Raw genomic sequence first — 8,045 nt, 5'->3', positions numbered from 1 at the left:
CCTCCTGTTCGGATCCTTCCTCAACAGGGTCTTCATCGTCCGGAGTGTTGTCTTCTCCGGTGCTGGTATTATTTTCTCTTGAGCGTCATGTCTTAGAGCGGCGCAGGGCGCGCCGGTGTTCGGACTGTGTACCAGGAGATTTATCCTCAACTGGGTCCTCCTTGTCATTGTCGAAAGCGTCGTTGGGTGTGTCTATCATACACACGTCGTACCATGAAGTGGCCATCCCGTGTCTAGCGGGTAGTGAGTTCTGGCCTTGCCCCTCATCGTCGTCCATACCGTCGATGTCTTCGGGGCCGAGGTCGAGCGTGTTGGTTGGGTCTTCGATAGTGGCTATGAAGTGGGTGGCGGGTGGGAAGCAAAATTCTCCATCATCAGTCGTAAGTTCGAACCGAACATAGTTCGGTGGTGAGTCGCCTGCCAGAGATAGGTTTTTTAGTGAGTTTAGTACATCGCCCATGGGCGAGTGTTGGAAGACGTCTGTGGCGCTGAACTTGAAGATCGATAACCGATCGAGTTCGGTATCTGCGGACTCGCAGGGTTCGAAACCTGTCGCCGGGGACGAGTTCGGGGTTCCGCTGATGCGGATATCATACGCAGTAGAGTCTGTGTGCGGCTCCAAGGCTGCGGAATCGGTAGCCCCCGTGATGGGGTTGAGCTTCCCATCCTGGGACGACTTGATCTGCTCCGGATCAAAGGCCAGAGTTGCTGCGGGACCTATCTCCTGGATGCGGCCCAATGACAGGTTTAAGCCATGTCCATCGGGGCGGCGGGGAGCGATTGCCGCGGTCTCGAATCCGTCGAAGATCAAGTCTCCACGGATGTCCGCAACGTAGTTCAAGTTTCCGAATCTGACCTGAGGGCCAGGGGCGTAGCTGTCGATCTGCTCCAGATGGCCAAGCGAGTTGGCCAGCAGTACGAAGCCGCTGAACACGAAGATCTGCCCGAGGAGAAAGGTTTGTCCCTGGACAACGTCATCATCGACGATTGAAGGGGCCATCAAACCTTTTGTCGATGGCACAGTGGAACTCTCAATGAAAGCACCAATGTCGGTGTCAAAACACTACAAGAGGACAGAGCTTTTGTAACACCGGCTTGTGTTGCTACAGACCCAAAACTATGTTAATAGGCCATATAGTAATACAGTTTGAAATGTGTTCCATTAGACCGTGTTACTACGTGGTGTCAACTGTCACACATAATAATTGTTACCATATATCAAAAAGTGTGTTACAATGACATTGCAGTAACATGTGTATTATGTGTTACCAAACACACTGGTAACACATTTTTGTACTTATAGTAACACAGTTAGTAACATATTTGCATAGACGTAGAACATTGGTGGTAACATGTTTCTGTACAAATAGTAACACAACTGGTAACACATTTTTCTAGCATCGGAACACAATCAGTAACATAATATCCAAATACCGTAATACTATAGTTAGTTGTCAACTACTCTAGTAACAAATTTTATAACTATAGTAACACCATCGGTAACACTACTATATCAATATGGTAACATAATTAATGTATTTTTTTATTATTACCCACAAAATTTGATACCCATTTATGGAATATCAATTTATTTAATAAAATAGATGCAATTGCGTAAATAGTCAATCATTTTATTATTATGCTTGGCAGCATCAAAATGATATAGAAACTGAAGCACAACACATCTGGAAATTCATATGAAGATATTTATTACAAATACACAAGAGTGTATGATACATATGCATTACAATAAATATATCAGTCATATCATTTTGAGCAAAGAAAACACAACTATCGAGAATATTACACCATAGCATTTGCATCAATTCAAAGAAAGAAAAAGATCTTGTGGATTATATTACATTTTTCAATCTATCAATGTAAACTACGACTATTGGGAGCTAAAATCCTCAAACTTTATTTGCTTCTTGATCCAAGAATTCAGCTGCAACTCAATTATCCTTCTCTCGAATCTGTAAAAGAAAATTGCACCTTATATATATATGATTAAATGTACACAAATATGATTTCAGAATGTGGAAGAGAAGATTTAACTTACAAAAGCTGAAGGCCAGGCAATTAAGTATCCTAAAGTGAAAGTCTCACCAATTTTCTTGCAACTCAATCCCTTACCAACTCCTCATTATAAAGAATAGGTTGATCTATGCGCACAATGGCAAATTCAACACCTAATTCAATGCCACCAGCCTTAGTTCTTGGATCAGTACTCCGAATAGTTCCATATGCAACATTTCGCTTGTTGGTATATGTTGAAGTCTTTAAAACTACTTTGGAAGCAGCCTATATTACGATCAATATTAGCATTCAACGACAATGATAATATAATTTGTAATTTGCATGAGCAATATGAGATCTTTAGAATGTCATCCCAGTAAGGTACCCCAAAAAAACTAAATAAACTGGACCCGGCATCAATGTCTAATGCCCAAGGTCACCTCGCTTGCTCATGCTTGGTTAAATATATCATTTACTTGCATACAACAGATTGAGCAAAATTTGTAACAAAATCCATTTTTCGAGCAGGCATGATAATGTGGTCTGGGTTGGGAATTTGGGTGCAGTAAACCATGCCCCTTGGTGAATCTTTACCTTGATGGAAGAAGTACGCCTTCTTTTTGTGCTAGCTGGGTGTGGGTGTTCAGTTCTATTCCCCTGCTGGTTCTATCTTGAAACAGATTCACCTGTAAGATCCCTCGTTTCCCTCACCTACCAAGAGACAATAATATTAGATGGAATGATATTCATATCTGGAAGCTACAGAAAGCTACAACTTCAAAACCCAAAAGCACATAAAAAGTACCTCTGGCACAGAATCAATAACAAGGTCTTGTGGTGATGATGAATTTTGTTGAATTTGTAATTGGTTGACATCATGGTTGCCAACCTAGTTACATGACACAACAATGGTAAGCAAGCAACTATTTTATATTCTATCATTGTGACATGAGTAAGAGTAACTATAGGCATAACCTCATCATGGATCTTTGTAAAATTTTGGCTTCCTGATTTGCATCTTCATAGTGCAGGTATATGGTCAGCATGTCCATCACCTACATATATATATATGTCAATTGAACCATTACAAATAAAGACAAATTAACTAATGACATAACAGGGACAATTTTATTTGCCAATAGACATGAATTCGTAGCAGATAAATGAGGGAAGGAGAAAGGAGAATCCACCTTGGACAACAAGATTGTAGTCTCAGACAGGGAAATCAAGCAATACAAGTTGTGGAAGTCCCCTCGGCAATTTTGGTCCCAGAACAGATGAAACCTACCAAAAGAAACATGTGAATGTAGAGGGCAGAGAAGTACACAGTAGCATGTCAATGCACTATCAGCTTATCATAACTCAAAATAGAGAGAGGAGGTACAAGAGCATGGGTCCAGCCACACCCACACTCAGATATAACACTGTCGACATATGGATTCAGGACAGGTTTAAGTTGAAAACTGTACAGATTATGCAAACTGAGCAGTATGCCACAACCGTACATTGTTTATGGGCTTTTCTACATCAGTGAAAGTTTACTTACTTGTCTACGTATGGGCTAATTGTGCAATTAGCTGCCCCCATTAGCATATACAGTACACACTGTCTGCTACGAATCGCTAGGGGGGCTAGCGATTGGCAGGGGTCTGACCCCTGATCGGCCCTTCGTCTCCGCCCCTGCATCTGTATCTGTATAGTGGTGTTCGTAGCAGTGAGATCAGGGAAGGGGTGGGCGTTCAGATCCATACCAGCCAAGAGATCGTACTCCTTGAGGATGTAGGTGCCGGAGCTGAAGACCGACGAAGCCGTCGCCACAACTATCCAAACGGCGGCGAGGTGGATCAAGGAAGCGGCGGCGTGGCAGATCGAGGAAGCGGCGCCGAGGCAGGTCGAGGAAGCGGCAGATCGATATGGGGTGGAGGTAGGGGGGTTGCAGGTGGCGGCCGCGCTGGGCGCTTAAAGGGCGGCATGCTGGGCGTTGGAGTGCGGCAAGGTAGCCGCCGAATGGGGGCTGGGCTGGATGTAGATGCGTTTCAGACCCAATTTATTTAGCGTTTTCTAGTTAACTGGAGGGAAAAGTAAGCGCGAAAATTAGAGCTTTTACGTCAGAATTAATTTTTCACCATCGAGAACTAGAGGGAAATTTGGATCTAATTTTTTATCCAAGGAAACATGGACGACAATTGTTTTTGAAGAACTGCGACATTGTTACATATATTTATTTGTTTGGCATGGAAATTTTCCAAAAAAGTGTTTTTGGCATGGAAAATTAGAGTATATTTTATATTTTATTTATTAATGATTGAAAGGGAAATTGGATACATCTAAATAGTAAGGACTTTATAAAATTTATATATGTAACATGTGCTAAATAACCTATAACACGGTTTTCCTAGGCTAACTAGTTGATATAAAAAAATCATTGAGCTTGAAGCTTCGACGGGCCTTGGAGGATGTTGTGATCGGGAGATCCCTGATGTTGGGACGATGGACGTGCTGGTGTTGTCATGAACATCGGCAATCAGTTGATAGATCTCGCTCCTCATCGATCGTCTCGACCAAGATTACGTCATTCCCACACGACTTCCCATGAAAGCTACGACCGACAATGCTAGAAGCTGCGACCGGTCCCGGAACATGTTGCGACCAGTGAGGCCGGCGACTTTTGATCAATACTAAGAGCGCAAACGGTGGTGCTACAAAGTGGTGACGACGATATGCGTCAGCTGCAACCAACTTCCGACGGTGTTGTAACGACATATCCGAGAGGCTGGCACATTAATCTAGTCTCCTCCTTCCTTCCACCTCCATGATGACAGAATAAGGGGAGGGTATCCCAACTACACTCAGGGTTTAAATATACCGACCGTACTAGCAGTTGTACCAGAAAAAGTAAACCTATGACCTCGATGGTTGGTTAAAGAAACACATTGTAATTCGACCGACTGATCTCGCTCCTGATCGATCACCTCGACCAAGATCGCGTCATTCCCACACGATTGCCCAGGAAAACTTCGACCGGTGTGGGAGAAAGCTACAACTGACAATGATAGAAGCTGCGACCGGCCCGGGAGCATGTTGTGACCAGCAAGGTCGGCAACTTCTGATTGGTGTTGAGACCGCATGCCGTGGTGGTACAAAGTGGCGACGAAGAGATGCGTCAGGTAGGACCAACCACCGACAGTGTTCTAACGACAAATCTGAGAGGCTGGCACATCAATCTAGTTTCCTCCTTCCTTCAACCTCCATGGCGATAGAGAATAAGGGGAAGGTATCTCAGTAACACTCATGGTTTAAAAAACCGACTGTACTTGCAGTCAAACCAAAATGGAGGGGCAAATGGGGCGGCCCAGCTGATGAGTTCTATTGATAGAGTCACAACTAGATAGTTGAAAGTATCGAACTTATTTTGGAAATTATCAAAAAATAGAAATTGAACAACTTGTAAAAATCCTTGAACATTTTATTAATGTACGATGAACATTTTTAATAACACACGATGAACTTTTTTTAATACAGGGTGAACATATTTGAAAAAAAATGAGTATATGCATTGAATAATTTTTTAATACACATTGAACATTTAAAAAAAATATGTTGAACAATTCTCGAATACACATTGGAATTTGTTTGTGGTAATATACACAGAAAAAATTCAAAAAACACAGTGAACATTTGTATATACGTTGAACAATTTCTAATACACACAATGAACATTGTATAAGACACGAAAAAGGAAATAAAAAAAGGAGAATAAAATAAATAGAAACCGAAACAAAACAAAATAAACAGAAAAGAAGTGAAGCGCATAGCGACCGTAGGCCGGCCCAAATTGTGGCGTCGGCAGCTCAAGCTTCAGGAAGACCCACCCTATTAGACGCTTCAGGCGCCCGTTACAAGTGTTTTTGCTAACAGCCGCCTGAAGCGCCCCCGTGATGGGCCGGCCCATCTAACATTTGTTTTCATGTGTCTTAATTCACAAAAAAGTGCCACGTTTGAGAATCGATCAAGCGACTTCCCTCCTAAGGGTACGCCGGTGTAACCACCAGGCCACCCCGTTCGGACCTAGCAACATTTAATTTTTCATCTCTTTAATACGGTTTTTCTTTTTTTTGTCTTTTTCCTGGTTCGATGATTTTTCTCAAATACGTGAACGTTTCTTTAAATTGACGAACTTTTCCAAAATTTGATTAACATTTTATAAATTGAATACCATTTTTTTTAAACCTTTTTTTTAATTTTGATATTTTTTATTCAATTTTGATGAACTTTTTAAAAATTATGAGATTCTTACAAAATCCATGAACCTTTTTTGAATTTCGATGAACTATTTTTCAAATTCAACGAACCTTTTTTAAATTCGGTGCACTTTTTGCAAGTGGACGAATGTTTTTTGAAATTCATGAACTTTTTCCTTTTTTGAACTTTTTTCAAAAATCATAGTTTTTTTGGGAATTTTGTTTCAAATAATTAATTCTGGGTTTATAATTATCTTTTTTGCGGTAACGGTTTATAATATATCTCTTGGAGAAGTGTCAAATAGGCCTCGTTTCTTAAAGTGGACTAGCTTGGCAGCTTGGTGTGGTGGTTCTGTCGTTGTTTAGTCTTCATTTAGGTTAGCACCAACTAGCGCTTATAGTGCCGAATAAGAGTTCCCAAAGCTTCAGTGAAGCCACGGCTATTTGACGCATGTGGGCGTCAGATAGGATCTGCCTCTTTCTAGTTCGCCCCCTCGTAATCACAAATTGCAAGCCCAATTGGTATTGGGTTGTTGGGCATGCGGCGTCTCAAGGTCAATGGTCCTATTCCTAGTTTCACACGATTTTTTATTTTTCTAGAAGAACACAATTTTTGTATATAATTTACTAGTTTTCCCCTAAAAGGCCGACATACTTAAAAACCTGGACAAGGCCTTGGTTCCTTTTTTCGGTCAGACTGTCGGTCCGGTTCTTAAAACCATGTTCAAATTTAAGCTCTTGTTTGATGTTGGTCTTCCACTCTTATGAGTATTGACGTCAAATACTTAATTTCATATGATCAATTCAAGGTGTGCATTTTGCATTTATGGTCGCTGAGTCATCCTAAAATTCACGTAAAAAATAAGATTAATATGATATTCACTGCAACCATACCAAAAAATAGTTTGGTATTTACCAATCAAATGGTATTTACCAACCAAAAAATAGTCCGAGGACCCCTAAGTCCAGGACTCCCTCACCCTCCCCCCTCCTCCCCTTCCCGCCGCCTCCGCCATCTCCCCGGAAGGCGGCCGGGGTGGCGCCCCCCATTTCCCCTCGTCCACCCCCACCTTCCTTCCTCCCTGCCGCCGCCGGCAGTCGCCCCTGAATCTGGCCGGGTGGTGTCGGCGGTGGCGGGTCCTCCCATTCCCGCGCGTCCTCCTACTTCCCGGGGCGGGGGGAGGCGGCGGTGGTGCTCGGCCGGTGGCGGTCCGGCGTCCTGGTGGCGGCGGCAGGCGGCACGCGCAGTGGTGGTGCCTCCACTTGGCGGCGGGGCGGTCCGGTGGTGCTGGGCGGTTGGCAGCGCGACCCCGGCCCAGATCTGGGCCCGTAGGGCCCCATCTGGGTCCTCGCGGGCCGGCTCCAGCGCGACCTTGACGCCCTCTGTGCGGGCGAGGCAGGGGAGCGGCTTGGGCAGTGGCGGCGACGCCGACGGCGTGCCGGCTGCAGCGTGAAGGCGGGAGCTGTCCGGGCTGTCGAGCGGTCGGCTGGGCCTGTGGGGCCACGGGCCTGGTAGTTTCATTCAAGATTAGATCAATCCTAACCTAGCTCTTCAGTCCTTTTGCTGTGATTCTTGTTGACATCTTTTGCATACATCTTTTCGCAAGCCATGTGCACATAGTTAGCAAAATGTGGTGCATAGTCGTAATAGTTTGTTCAGAAGAGACACTTGTAATTAGAGAGATGCTAGAAATGTGCATGGCCTGTGTGGTTCTACTCCAACTAAGGAGAGCTTTTTCAAAACATGCAATATATCTACGTGCCTATATATTAAGAAAGAGAAAAAGT

The sequence above is a fragment of the Triticum aestivum genome, chromosome 2D, assembly GCF_018294505.1.
Source record: "Triticum aestivum cultivar Chinese Spring chromosome 2D, IWGSC CS RefSeq v2.1, whole genome shotgun sequence".
Classification (NCBI taxonomy): Eukaryota; Viridiplantae; Streptophyta; class Magnoliopsida; order Poales; family Poaceae; genus Triticum; species Triticum aestivum.
The sequence above is the reverse complement of the archived record's forward strand: the minus strand, read 5'-3'. Positions refer to the sequence as shown.